The following is a 14843-nucleotide window of genomic DNA, read 5'->3' as shown; positions in this document are numbered from 1 at the left end:
AAGGTGGGTAGGGCAAAGCTGATAAAATAAGATCCTGTTGAGCGGGAGTGTTCCAGCTACATGTTGGGATGCTGGCTGGTGTTCACCCTGGAGCTGGGTCACAGGGCTTTCCTCATTCACAAAGCATTTTGTGAAAGTGCATGGAGGGGCACTGACTACTGTAACTGCAGCCATTAGAGCACAGTGAACTGGAATGCACAGAAAAGATACTCATGGGAAGTTTGCCTACACTGTCATTTAATAGATATCTCCAGGATTGGGGGAATGGCTCAGTGGATACTATTTCCCTTCATAGTGATAGGGCTTGAATTATAATCCCCAGAATCCACACATTGCTGTACATGGTGGTCTATGTCTGCAATTGTAGGAGTCCCAAGGTGAGATGTAGGGCAGAGACGGAAGACCAGAGCTTGTGGCTAGCCTAGATGTACTGAGGTTTTCTAGTCACTCATCTCTTAAGTTTGCTTTACTTAGAGGAAAGCTGTGCTGCTGTGTACCCACAGTTGCCCATAGCAACAGACACTGCCATTGCCAGCTGGTAACCTAGGCAGATTAAAGGAAGGACAGGCGCTCTACCTATGACTTGGTTGCAGTTCTAGCAGTCTCACTCAGAATTTGGGCAGTGTGTTAGGCTGTCTCTTGCCCCTGTGGTAAACACCCGAGAGAACCGATTTAAGGGGGAATTTATTTGGCTTATTGTTTCAGGGGCTTTAGTCCATGATTGGCTGTCACTGCACCTGTGGCAAGCAAAACCTAATAGTAATAGGAATGTGTGGAAGAGCATTTTTGACCCCTTATCAGCCAAAACTAGGAAGGACATAAAAGGGGCAAGATATAGACACACAAAGGATACATCTTTGTGACCTACTTCCCCCATAGGTTCTACCTCTTAGAGTGCCCACCATCTCACAAAACAACCAGCTAGGTACTAAGACTTCAGTAATCTGGCTGTGGGGAGACTGCATATTCTATCTGTGACCTTCCCAAAGCACAGTCTCTAAAGAGGCACATGGCTATTTCATGTTACAAAATGCACACAGTCCATCTCCCAGAATTGACCCCCACCTCCCCAAACTTAGTTCCAATGCAATTCTAAAGTTCAAGACCAAGGTCTCCTCTGAGATTTGTGGCAAACTTTTAGTTGTGAGCCCTTGTCAAATCAAGAATAAATCATGTACATTCAATATACAGAGGCATAGAATAAAAATTATAGGTCCATAGGGAAGAATAGAGAAATAGCAAGGAAAGAGCTAACTAGAGCAAGAACAAAGCACTCTCACCAATATCTGATGTCACCTGGTTTCTTGTTGAGTTTGAAAAGCTTTGCTGTTGGTTCTTATTCATTTTAAAGTAATTTTTATTTATGAAATTGGAGGTACTAACTTTTGGTGCATATGTGTTTGCAATTATTATAGCATACTGTTGTATCAGTTTCTTTCCTAAACTCTTGTACGAGAAATTTTTCTTGGGGAAATGCAACACACATACATATTCAGGCCAGAAATCCTTGGCAGACCAAAGTAATTGTACGAAGTTCAGCTTGGTGAACTGGAGTTTGTACTAGGGTTACTAGTAGGAACATGAGTAAGAGGTTATCTACAGGAGTAGGTATGACTTAAATTGGCCGTACCACCAAATATCTCACCCCAACATGGGAAATGACTCATGAACATTGCTACTCTGGGGCTTCCTGCAAACTGGACAGGTCTAGGAGGTCTCCCTTCTGCATCTCAGCTGGTCAGACTCTCTTCCCCCAGTGATATACTTCTTCTATAAAGCTGGGAGGGGATTTCTCATTACCCTTCAAGTTTTGTCTTTCCCGGACCTGTGAATTTTTGTTTATTTCCTAGAGGGAATATTTCAACTGAGAGAAAACAGCTCTGTTAACAACATATATAGTTGCATTTACTGCATCTGACTAGCTTTTGTTGGAAGTCTACCATGTCAGGTGTAGGTAACTTTTGGTCTCCATTTGCTTTGTAAATTACTTGCATCCTGTTACTCTCAGTCCAGGTGGATCTTTGCCAGTGAGATGTGTTTCTCGTAGACAACAAAAAAAAGTTAGACCTTGTTTTTTTGTCTTTTTGTTGTTGTTGTTTTTTTTTTTTAAATCCAAACAGCTATTCTTCATCTTTAAATTGGATAATTAAGACCATGTACATTTAGGGTTAGTATGAAGAGAGATTCACTAGTTTCTCAACTTTGATGGTTATTTTTCTGGTGGTTCATTATTTATTCTTTTGTTTCTACCCAAGTCCTTTATGAGGGTTTGGTAGGTTGCCAAGCTGGACATGACAGATTCATCTTCATTTCTCCTCTGCTCATCTAATACTCTTAGGAAGTCATTCTTTCCTGTATTCTCACGGTTGAGGTTATCTTTTACCTCGTGGTTGGCTTTTCTATATCTTCTGCTATGCTGGCTCAGTGGTCATGAGTCTCTTTGTTTGTACTTGGGTTGGAACATCTTCCTTTCTCTGTGGATTTTAAAAGGTAGATTAGACATTGGGCATAGCAATCTCCACTGGCAGTTACTTACTTTTAGAGTTTGAAATGCACCACCCTGTGCTTTCTCAGCTTTTAAGTTTTCTGCTGTTTTGGTCTTTGTGAGTTGAGCATTTACCCTGCAGGTTTTTAATAGCTTTTCTTTTGTTTTGCAACTTTGTCATCTTGATTGTTATTTGCTGCATTGTATATTTTCTTTGTCAAGTCTATTTTGGGGTTCTAAGTGCCTCTTGTGTTTGAAGCCTCATTTCTTTGTCTAGAGTTGGGGAATTTTCCTGCCATCTTATGACAGGCTTTTCCTCAAAGGTTAATTGGATGCCTCCACTACACCATAATTCTTGCATTCTGAATGTCTCCAAACCGAACAGTATGTGAATAATGCTAAGGTCTACCACTCGGCTGAGAAATAACAAAGTTTCTTGAACTACAGCTATAGTGTCCAGCATCAATTGAGTGTCTGCATACTGTAATACTCTAAAACCTTCCTTATATGTCTGTATGGAAGTAGTACTTTTTGGGCTTCTTCTTAAAGCAAATATTTTTAAATGAATTTGATTCATACACAAGTGGGCAAGGCCTAGCAGATTCCAAAGACACTCATAACATGTCGCCTAGTGTCTTAATGTGAATTATTTGCCTTGTCTTAATATAAAGTATTTGACTTCTTTTTAACATTCTTCACCTTTTGAACAACCCAACTCTCCAGTTTTACAACTTAAAAAAATTAATTCTTTGAGAGTTTTGAATGCTTTGATCCCATCTGCCCTCTTTTCTCACCTCCTTTAAGTTCTACCTGCCTACCCTATCTACCTAATTTTGTGTCTTCTTTAAAACATCAATAACAAAACCCACATCAAGTCCAATTTTTGCTGCCCACATATTCTTGGACGCATGATCTGCCTACCAGGGACCATATCCTCAAGAGAACTGACTCTTCCTCTCCCAACAACTATACTTATCAACCTAACCTATTGGTGGGACTTCATGCCTGCCTCCTCTTTCCATGTTGGCATTTCATCTGGCTTAAACCAGCACAGGTCTCATATGTGCTGTCGTATATAACCACTGTGAGTTCATATGGGCTGTTTCCCTGATGTGTCTGAAAAACTAAGATATTCCTCTTAGTCATCCACTATCTCTTGCTCTTGAAATCTTTAAGCTTCCTCTACCATGATGACTCTTGGGATTTTGGAGAAGCAGGTGCGATACAGTTACTTAATTAAGGGCTGAGACTCTTTCAATGTATTATTCTCTGTACCTTGGCCAGTTATGTACATCCATGTTGCTACCATCTATCAAAAAGAAGTTTCTCTGATAACAATTGAGAAACGCACTAATGAGTTTGTTGTCTGGCCAAATTATTTTTAAATCTTTCTCCTTTGTGCTTTGTTTCTAATTCTTAATTTAAGCTTGGCTAAAAGTGGCAGCAATGATCATACCAAATGATGGACTACTTTGACATTTCTTCTGCCATATTAGCTAGTTTGTCATAATTAAACTCATCTTTCCACCAAGCCTGAGAACAGGGTCTCTACTTCAATTCCCAGTAGAGTCCTATTCCTGTCAGAAACTGTGAGTTGAGTCTCTACTGTCTGTGTTTCTGTTACTGTTCTGGTATGCTGAACTCCCACCGGAACTGAAGATAAGGCCCTGATCACATCATTCGAGTGCCTTTCTAGTTTGCTTCCCCAAATTTCTCTTACAAATTGCTCCTTAAAGGCTCCTGAACCACATAGTGAGGAATGCTCATAGCAATGTCCTCACTTCTCAGGCATCAATTTTCTGTGTTATTTTCTTGACTTTGTGACAATGTCTAAGAAAACCGGGTTATAAGAGTAAAGATTTTTCTTTGACTTACACTCTCAGAGGTTTAGTTCATGGCCTGAGCCCTGTGGAAGATGAGGAGCCCTGCCACGTAGAACCAAACAGGTAGAGCTCAAACCTTTTCTACTACTTATGGCCAATGAAGGCGTAGGGGGGTTCATACCAGGAAGCTTGCGGACTGGTTCTGGTACTACACATATATCTTTCATCCACCCTGTAACTTTTCCTCTGTTCTACCATGCCCACATTTCTTGGTTCAAGTTTCCAGAGGAAAACAGTCTCTGTGAATATGGACATAACTTGGGGCTCTTAGACAATATTAGCTCCACCTGGACCTCTGATTCTAACTTCTGACTACTCCTCCCTTCTACATCGATCCACACCTTAAATCCCATGGTAGAAATGATGGTAAAAGTGTGCTATGCTTACCTTTCAGGGAGATTCTATGATCACAGAGGTAGTTTCCTAGTATGAGGCTCATCTAGATATGTTGACTCCCTTTATCTCTCCAAATACAGGAGCCTTGACTACATAATTTGAGGCTGTGAGAGATTGCGTTCATGCTCTCCCTATGTGAGTGAATGGTACTCAAGCCAATCACACAGAGTTCCTATATCACAGCCAACCATGACTATAGAATGAAGCAGGGACTGTGATTCAAGTTGAGATGTGTAAAATGAATGCTGAGAAAGAAAGAGGGAAACAGAAAAGGAATCCAGATACTCTGCAAGCTTTTAAAAATGTATTGATTGCTCTTGAAAGAATGAATGACTGCCAATGCCCAGCTCCATTCATTCTTTTATACGTCATGTATGCCTGGTGTCTGCGTGACCTGTACTGTGTGACATGTCTGGCAGGCCCTAAGGATGCAACAGAAAGTAAATAGTGTAAAATGAAAACAAAACAAGAAGCAACCCGACATACATAGGTGTCAGCTTTCTCAGTTCTTTCTCTGGACCCTTGAATATCTGATTCTGTAAAAGTAAGCCTGTTTTATGAATAGGCTTGTGGAGGATCAAGAAAGAGTCATTGACTGTTCAAGTTCATAATGAGAGTTGACCACTGGAACAGGATGAGAACCCCAGGCTATAGGATCACTAATAGAAATTGTTGTTTGCTGTATCCTTATTTTTTCTTGCTCTACAGACATGTGAGTTAAGCTGTATATGAAAGTCTAACCCTGGGAGTCTGTGTTGTTGACTGATATCCCATAGGATAAAGTCATTGGTGCTGACATAATAACTCCAAGGGCAGATATTCTATGCACAAAACCAATGTCTCTGAAAGTCCATGTGGATCGTATGCTTCTGTTTGTTATATGTTCTAGCAAGCTGTGGACTGATTTTTTTTTTAGGCTACTACTTGGGGTAGTGAAATCTGAGACAGTTATGCCTGTGGCCAGTTCTCTAGTTCTGAGAAGGAACAGGGTTTATTCCCAATTCCTGCTCTTGTTCTTGGGTAGAAGATCAGGAATGAATTTCAGTTGCCACTGTCCTCTCTTCCCACTGGATCACATAACACCGTTATAATTCAGTGACTTTGTCATCTGTCTTAGAAAGTTTGATCTGGGTCATTTTGTAAGGTCTAGTCATTCACTGTTTGAGATAGTCTTTAAGGGCCATGGGAAGATTTCTTAGTGAAAGGAGTTTCCCACATAACACTGGGATTCTAGTATGCATCCATGACTTTAAGAACAGCAACTAGTGGTAATGTCACACTTGTCATAGGTCAAGTTTGTGTAGATGCCACAGTCTGAAAAGTGGAGGTCAACTCCATGATCAATAACCTAGGAGATGTTGAAGACAGGGTGTGTTTTTGGTTTGGGTTGCTGTGTTCTTTCTCCTTAAAACATCAGAATGTATTTCTCATATGGTGTTGAGTTTATTGGACACCCATTTGAGCCAGACCTTCTAGAAGAGGTCCATCAGGAGATCCCACAGGCATCAGAATAATCTTTACCTGCTGCAGTTTGCTCCTGTAGACTGGTGTTGCATATTCTAAGGTAGTTTCTCCTATTTTCAGGCTTGAACTTCCAGCAAGTACTATGAGGTTGCAAAGAATCAGGACCAGCAGAGCCAGGGCTCACAGAGCCAGCTGCATGTGTAGCTATCCAAGCAAAGGACTCATGGCCTCAAGAAAGAGCTCAGCAGTGGATGGAAGTAAGAGTGCTTTCATGCTGTCCTTCTTCAGGAAGTTTGTCCTTGCTACAAGAACCCCACTAAAGGACTTAAGATGAACTCATTACCAAAACACTTTTTTCCTGTCTTCCTATTTCCTATGATCACAGCAAAAGAAGAGACAACTGGATCACAATGTCCTATAGGGCTGCAGGAAATGGAGATGGAATTACAATGATACTTTTGAAATGCATGTGACTTGTGGGAACTATGGGGATTTTGAGAGGGCAGAAAAATGGAAAGCAGTTATTCCAGGAAGGAAGAACAAAGAGCAAAGACACAGGTAAGAAAAAAACTCATCAGTGTGAATGATGGAAATGTTGGGAATCATGGGAGAAGAGTTTGTGTGAGGGTGATAATGATGGCTGGAACACCTTCAGTGTCAGACTCAAGGTGGGTCATTTGCTCTTGTACTGTCACTGCCTTGCCTAGAACTCGATGCAGAGCACACACCTGGCAAATGTGTATTGGACAAGTTAATGAATAAATGAATTGACTTATGAATCGTGAGCCAAAGGGATGAACTTTATGTGCTCACATAGATATCTGGAAAGGCAGGAAGGCTATAAATAGGAAGTTAAGGCATAGTATATTTAAAGACCATAGTTTAACTCTACCTGGGCATCTCTCACTGGACACTATTTTGGAGTTAAGATAGGTGTGGATATTTGTAAGCCTTTGTCCCAATGATATTGAGCTGTATTCGCCTTTCAGGACATGTTATGACACATCTGAGAAAGGAAAGACAAGGCTGCACCGTGGGACTGACACTTGAGGCAGGGATAGAAAAGTAATATGGAGGAGAAGCACGAAGTCAGGGAAAACAGGAATACTACCGTTTTTCAAAGAGTTGAGTAAAATGGCTGAAGCCGTGGCGATGCTCACAGGCAGAGTCTGAGGGAAAGGATGGTACTTAGATCGTCAAGTATTGTAATAATTATTTTTCTGGGGGGTTGCCGCACCTCCTGTTGTCTTTAAATATCTATAGGGGTTTCTATCCCACTTCAGACGATATTGTTCCCAGGTAAAAGGCACATGAACTTTTAGCTTAAAAGCACTAGAGCTGAGTAGATATGAACCCTCTCTACTATTTTGTCTACCTCCCCGTGGTGATCTCTGAGATATCACTTGCCATGCTGGGCCTGGGCCACTCCTACCCCATCAGGCCAGCCCTCATGGCTGTGGGCTCATTATCTATCTACCACACAGCTAGTTCCTCCTTCCTTTATCCCCACTGGTCCCTACCTAAGATGCCAAGCTGGGAACCTTTGCTCTATTCCTTCTCTCCTGCCCAGCCCAGGCTAGCTACGTCTTCATTAACCAATCAGGGATAACTTGGCAGCAAGGTTTGCACAACAGCATCTGACACACAGGAGACTTCTCAGTAGTCTTGAGGCAACCAGGTCTTGGGATACAGTATTCAGCCTTTGGATACATAGCAGCACCAAACCAACCCTAACAGGCAAGGACAGCTGGAGAACCTTCTGTCGTGAAATTACCAGGGTGCAGAGAACTCATCAAACCCAAGGAGATGACTCTCAGGGTGAAGAAGCATTCTGTAGAACGCAGCTTGAAATGTGTGAATGCGCTCCTGAGGTCTTTCTTGGATGGGAGTGATCGCCGTCTGAGAAGCTGACTGTGATAAAGGAGTGAAGAAATGCAGATAACCCAGGCTTGGATAAAGAGTATAAAACTGGGGGTTGGGGATTTAGCAGAGCCAGCTTCGGAAACCAAGCGGCTGTTTCAGGCTACAGTGGGAGGAGCCAAATGAAATCTAGAGAGATCCTGGAGACACCACCTAGAAAAGCAATCACTATAAACAACAAGGAAGCCTTTAATGGAGAAAGTCAGGGTCTCTATTAGTTGGATCTTGACTATAAGGACCCTGACTGATTGGGAGTTTTCTTCCCAATCTGCCTCTTTCCTTTGATCATACCCATCTGAAACAAGAGCAGGGGAGGAGAAAGAACCCTGAGGGTTGAAACACGTCTCCAAAAAATAAATAAATAAAATGAGGAAAGAAAGCTGAGCATCCCCGAGGTCTGCAAGAACGAGGGAGATGTCATGAATAGGAAGTAATTTAGTGCCCCAAACCACTGGCCACAGGCTGAGCCATCTGCCTTCATAACCAAAACCAGTGATAACTTGAAGGGTTACCACGGCGGGTGACCACAGGACTTCACAGCCATATAGACCCAAGGACAAATTCTGCCTTTTCCATTCTCTAACTCTTTCCTTTTTGGACAAAATCCTCAATCCTTGGTTAGGAAATACAACAGCGATGACAGTGCATCCTATACTGTACTCCCTGTATGCAGATCGTGTACCTCATACAGAGTTTGATCCTTCCTGCAAGGCTGTTTGGAGTGAAGATGGTTCTCAATAAGGAAGCCTTACTTCTCTGTGGTGCACTGGATAAGTAGAATACCCAGTGCCCATCTGCAGAAGTCCTAGCTCTCTGGGCTACTAAATAAAGGGTATTAGAATCTTCTCTGTGCCAGGTCATGGGAAGCCTATGTCAGTAGTTTTCCAGACTGGTGGGCAATCTATGGGGTGCCATTTAAAATCAAGAAACTCAAATGAGACCCAGAGGAGAGAAATCTGCTAATGAGCCCATCAAGTTAAAGAGGTAAGAGTGTTAGCTTCTGGCCATCTGTCTTGTTCTGGCAATATGTGCTGTCCAGATCCCAGCCCCTGCGTCTCCTCCAGAACCTGCCAATGCCATTGATCTCTATTAATCTGATGGAGCATTCATTCCCCCCAACTACCAACCTGTCACTGTTTGCTTAGCTTGCATGAAATCAGAACTCCACAAAAGTCGATGTGTGAAATCTTTGTATCAACATATAAGAACTCCAAAGGTTTATGCTGGCAGATGCAGGATTTTAGACAGATTAAAACTGACAAACTGGCATGTTCCATGGTGGAGGCAATGATGAGGTATGGTGCCCTGTCAAAGGTTTGGAAAATGGCATGCTAAGAAAGAAACGAACGGCTCTTGCAGGGAAGGGAGGTTAATGCAGTTGGATTATTAAGAGGACATTTGTATTTCCACGAATTCCGAAGGCTTGTTTTTCCGAAGTGACTTGAAATCCCTAGGGCTGGCACAGTGGAACTTGTGAGTGAAGGTGAATAGTTAATGGCTTGAGCAAAGTCACAGTGGGCAGAGGATATACCAGGACAAAATGGTGGAACCTTGGCTCCTACTTGCGGCAGCCACCGAACACTCCACACTGAGAGGACTCACCTCTGGCTGGCCTCAGAGCTTTTTATTCCAAGAAACTAAAGGGTGGGACCTTTCTCATTCGAGCACCCAGGAGACCAAGATGGGGCTCTTGCCTCAGTAGCCAGAGGAGGGTGCATGGCTGGATGTTTTGCATGGCTAACTCTGTGCACTTCAATCTGTAAGACACTCATACACTGGAGCAAAATGTCTTTGCTCTGACCTCAAGAGCCCTTTAAACAAAGGTAGTGACCAGTGTATTAAAGAAGGAAACCTTTCTATTTTTAAGACCTACTCTGCATCCTGTTCTCATCATTGAAGTTCAGCATTCCAAAACTGTGACAGAATTTTTTTTTTTTTTGTAATTTTGATTCCCATGTCTCACAGCATACCGTGAGCCATCTGCTTCCAATATCACGGGGCTGTGGAGTGTACGCTCCAGGAATGCAAACTCTTCCTTTAAGAATAGTAGCCAAGAAAGGTAAATAGTTGGCTCCTGAAGGAAGGTGAGTGTACTGCTAGCAGTCGGTAGTAGACTTGGGAATGGAACTGCGCAGCTGAACGCTTGCCCGACCATGCACGGTGAGTTTGACTCAATCACATTTCTGAAAAGCTAACGGTGCACATTTGTCCAAACAAAACTCAAACATTTTGGGGGCAAGCATGGAGCATGATATAGTGGGGGAAGACCAGGCAGTGGAGTGAGGCTTGAGTTCGAATCTTTCCCTGGCACTCATATATTCACCTGAAAGATGGGTATAAGACTGTAGAGATTTTTTTTAAAGTGGTGCTTGGCGAGAAAAAGGATATAAGAGGGCTAACATCTTTGCTAAGACACAGTAAATGGGCTGTCTCTATTTGATCATTTGTCTAAGTTCCCCTACCACCAGTATGTCTAGAAATAAGACAATTGGAACTACAGTGACTATCAATGAATACAGTATGTGCAAGTTCCCTTCTTAAAGTAATAGAGGCATGACTGAATCAGTAACGCTTGACTTTTTGCTGTTACTTGACTCTGTGTGTGTGTGTGTGTGTGTGTGTGTGTGTGTGTGTGTGTGTGTGTGTGTGTGTGTGAGAGAGAGAGAGAGAGAGAGAGAGAGAGAGAGAGAGAGACAGAGAGACAGAGAGAGAGAGAGAGAGAGAGAGAGAGAGAGAGATTGGCTAACAGACCAGTAAACCTTTTTCTTATTGACTCCTTTTGTGCTGATTGTCCCTTCTGGTATCTGGTTACCACTACATTAAAGATCACCAGTAACCTTGGTAATGTAACTCATTTACAAGCTTGTAATTGGGCAGGACTTAAAGGAAGGCTTGCCTCAACTGTTCTGTGTCACACAGGAAACATCAACTAAGTATTGAAGGGAGGGTCCGCACTAGGATGTCTTCTTCAGCTAGCTGGTATCATTGCAGTCTGTTTTGAGGGCTTCAGGTGGGGCCATTTTCTTTCCACAGGTCCTTCCTATGTGGCTTGCTACTTTTTCTCACAGAGTAACAGCTAGCTTCCAACAGCCACATCTTGAGACAAAGAGAACCAAGTATAACTTGGGTTGGGTTGTTGTCTCTGATCTGGCCCTGGAAGTCACATAGTAAGTAGCCTTTAGTCACAAAGGCTTGCCAAGGTAGAGAACACAGGCTCCAGGTCTTTATGGGGAACCACAGGTTTCTGAAGGATGATGGGAAGTGTTTCTGTGGCTGTCCTTAAGGACACGTAATCTGCTATACCTCTCACTTAGGCCCTCTGGTTGCCACTTAATTCAAAGCTTCTTTCCTTCTCTATTTGCTTTCTAGTTGGTCTCTTCTTACACCCTGGAAAAAGCGAATTTCAATCTAAAAGTGGGGAAGGAAAGTATGACCATACCCCTGTCCTGGGGTGTGTGTGTGTGTATGTGTGTGTGTGTGCGTGTGTGTGTGTGTGTGTGTGTGTGTGTGCATGTATATATGTTTGAATGTATGTATATGTGTATGTGTGTATTTATTTTGCTAACAAGCTGAAGTCATCTGGGAACAAGAACCTCAACTGAGAAAATGACTCCGAATGAGATATCCTGTAGGCAAGAGTCTGGGGCATTTTTTGATTAATGATTAATGTGGGCAGGCCCCACCCACTAGGGGCAGGGACAGTACCACTCATGGCAGGTCATTGTAGATAGTATAAAAATGTGGTCCAAGCAAACCAAGAGGAACAGGCTAGGAGGCTGCCTTTCTCCACGTTCTCTGCTTAACTTCCTGCTTCCAAATTCCTGTCTTGTATTTTTGTCCTTATGTCCCTCAAAAATAGACTGTGATATGGAAGTGTAAACCAAATAAACTCTTTCCTCCCCAGGTTGCTTTTGGACATGTTTGTCCACATTTTCACATGCCTATTACAGCAATAGAAGGCAAACTCTGATAACCCCAATGTTAACTACTTTCTAAAACCTTCTTTGATTTCTCCTGCCCAGTGGAATAAACTTCAACTCAAACACTCAGTGGTCTCATGTTTTACAATATGGATACAGCTTTGAAACTCAAGCTCATCCGAGTCTGACAGCATATACATACTGACAGCTCAGTGAGCTTAGACCATTTTATTTTGAAGGGGTTAAATTTATGAGATGGAAAAGCCATCATTGTCTTACTATACTTCATGGTCAGTCAGATCTGAGTTAAAATTGCAGTTCTACAATAAGTTCCTTTAGAGGGCTTCAGAGTTCTCTCTGGCAGACAGTTATAAGGATTGATACAGAGTAGACTTTCAATAAGTATGATTATCTTGCCTTTTCTGTTTTCTCACCTGTATTTGAAGAGCATCTTTTCTCAGCAGGCTCTACACTGGATTCCCAGACCAGTGCCTCTGTGTGTTGTTAGTGGTCCATGCAGGAATAACATGCAGGATGGCGAAGCCTCAAAAACTCCTGGCTTCGTTTCACTAGCCACAGAAACCCACATCATGCTTTGGCAGCAGAGAAGCATACAGGCTGAATTTCCCACAATCCTTTAGTCTGGGCACCTTAACCAGCTTATCGGACAGCCACAAGCAGTACTGCATGCCTTTGGAAATACCTGTGGCCTCGTGGTTTGCATTCCGCAGATCCACACTGGATTGGGCAAATGTCAAAAGCTCTTTTGCCACAGTCCATGTGGGCACCCAGTGGTTTCCCTCTCTGGCTTCTGGCTGTTTAAAGCTTATTTAAAAGTTTCCCACCAAGTCTAGCTTTTTTTTTTTCTTCCTTTCTTATTACTGTTACCATTTTGCCTTATCAGTTCACCCATTAACTCATTTAAATCTATGCCTTTCAAATTGGATTTCCATTTACTAGATGATTTACTTCATCAGTCAATAGAAAGGGTCCAAGAATTGCAACAGTTCCATTTCCAATAATTTGTGGAGTCTACAGAAGGTCATTTCTCCCATTTAAATCAGAAGCAGCAGGTCCATGATAAGCAAGCCAAATCATTAGATTTAACATTTCCGGAAGTTAGCCACACTGATAATTGTTCAACCTCACAGCACACTCAAGTTTTCATGGCAGTATAGTAAAGTGACTCTTCACCCTGGGGTATTTTCTGCTTTAACGCATCTCCTTGGGTATCGTATAAGTCATCCACCCATGGTCTCTCCTGTGACCAGTTGATACAGGAATATACCATACTGTGGTGTACAGAGACAGTGTAGGTCCTCACATTCAAAGGCCAAGATAGCATCCCCATTGGAGTGCAGAAGGGCTAAGAATGGCAGCTTCCTTTGTCTTCTTCCTGAGTTTCAATCTTCCTTCTTCTTTCATACAACCTTTCCTGACTTAACCTCCCATTGCTCTGTTCGCTCCAGAACATGAACCGTCTAAACCTTTATTTAGCTTCTCCTATTTGACTACTCATTAATTACTACTCAGTTCATCTACTTTAAACAATAATCTTGTGAAAGTCTTATTCTTCTGCTTCCTAAAGGGTAAAACTGAAGCTCAGTGGGAGTGAGCCTGGGCAGGACTGAGCAGTGTTAAGCCCCGGTCAGGGCTGAACAGCAGAAGTTCTGTCTCTAAAACCTCCTATGAGCTCCCCTGGCCTCTTCTTGCCTTCCTAAGCAAACCCTCTAACTAACTTCATAGTTGATAGTGATTGAAAACGTGATCTTGTCTGTAGCTGTCAGTGAGCCCTTTTCTTCTTTTCTTATGCACTGGTCTTTGCTGCTTGTTACACTGAGGTTGCAAAGACAGGACCACGTATACTCTCCTGATCCCTGGGAAGCACTCTCATATATTGGAAGGGACACCAAACGTGCATGCTCATAATTTGAGAGTCAACTCCGGGCTTCCTTTTCTTACCCGTGTGGCCTTTGATAGAGCCAACCTTTGTTTATCTTAAAACACGAGAGCTATAAAGGCTATAAAGTCAAGCATATGACACATGCCTAAGAATCCCAGCACTTTAAAGACAGAGGCAGGAGGAGCAGGGGTTCAAGACCTTCCTTGGCAACATAGCAACTTTGAGGCCAGCCTGGGCTACCTGAAAAGGTTTAAAAAAAATCACAATAGATATAACACCTATGAAACTTGCTAGGTGAAGCACTATAAAGACATTCCCAGCCACCTTTCAATGTCCCCCCCGCACCCCCACAGAGCATGTCATTTTCAGAAAGTGTTAAGTCACATGTGCTGGCTTCAGAGCCCTAGGAGAATAGTGTCCTGGGAGAATAGTGCTTTACATCCCAGCAAAGCAGCCTCAGTACAGCCTGGTGTTCTGGCCTGAGTTCCTGCTGGGTGGGGAGAGCCAATCAGCAAAAGCCTAGAGCCGTTCCTCCCCTGAACAATGGAAACGTGGAATGGTGTGACTGGCCAGGTGCCAGGCAGCTGTTCTGTGAGTCCTTGGAGGATAGCGATGGTCTCACATTGCAGAGAGGGATTTAGTTAAACCTGAAGAAGTATTTCCTGAGTATAGGCACCATGAGAGGCTGGAATGTAAGGTTAAGAAAGACTTGAATGCTTTTCTTTGGGAATAGTGAAAAAAAAAAAAAGAAAGGGGGGGAGGGAAGCTCCCCCAATCAATCTATGTGAGTGCTGTGTTGCTGAGGGGCAGAAAGATGGATTTGTTCCTTTGAGAGCCAGGAGTTGTCAGTATTGAGAAACAGGGTCTGCTTC

General features: G+C 42.7%; 1 pseudogene; it reads left to right on the top strand.

Annotated features, from left to right (window-relative positions):
• The first annotated feature begins 4747 nt into the window (after positions 1-4747).
• On the top strand, positions 4748-4899 carry LOC116908436 (annotated as a pseudogene).
• The last annotated feature ends 9944 nt before the right edge of the window (positions 4900-14843 follow it).

This window comes from Rattus rattus, chromosome 8 (assembly GCF_011064425.1).
Source record: "Rattus rattus isolate New Zealand chromosome 8, Rrattus_CSIRO_v1, whole genome shotgun sequence".
In the NCBI taxonomy this organism is placed as follows: Eukaryota; Metazoa; Chordata; class Mammalia; order Rodentia; family Muridae; genus Rattus; species Rattus rattus.
The sequence above is the reverse complement of the archived record's forward strand: the minus strand, read 5'-3'. Positions and strand labels throughout refer to the sequence as shown.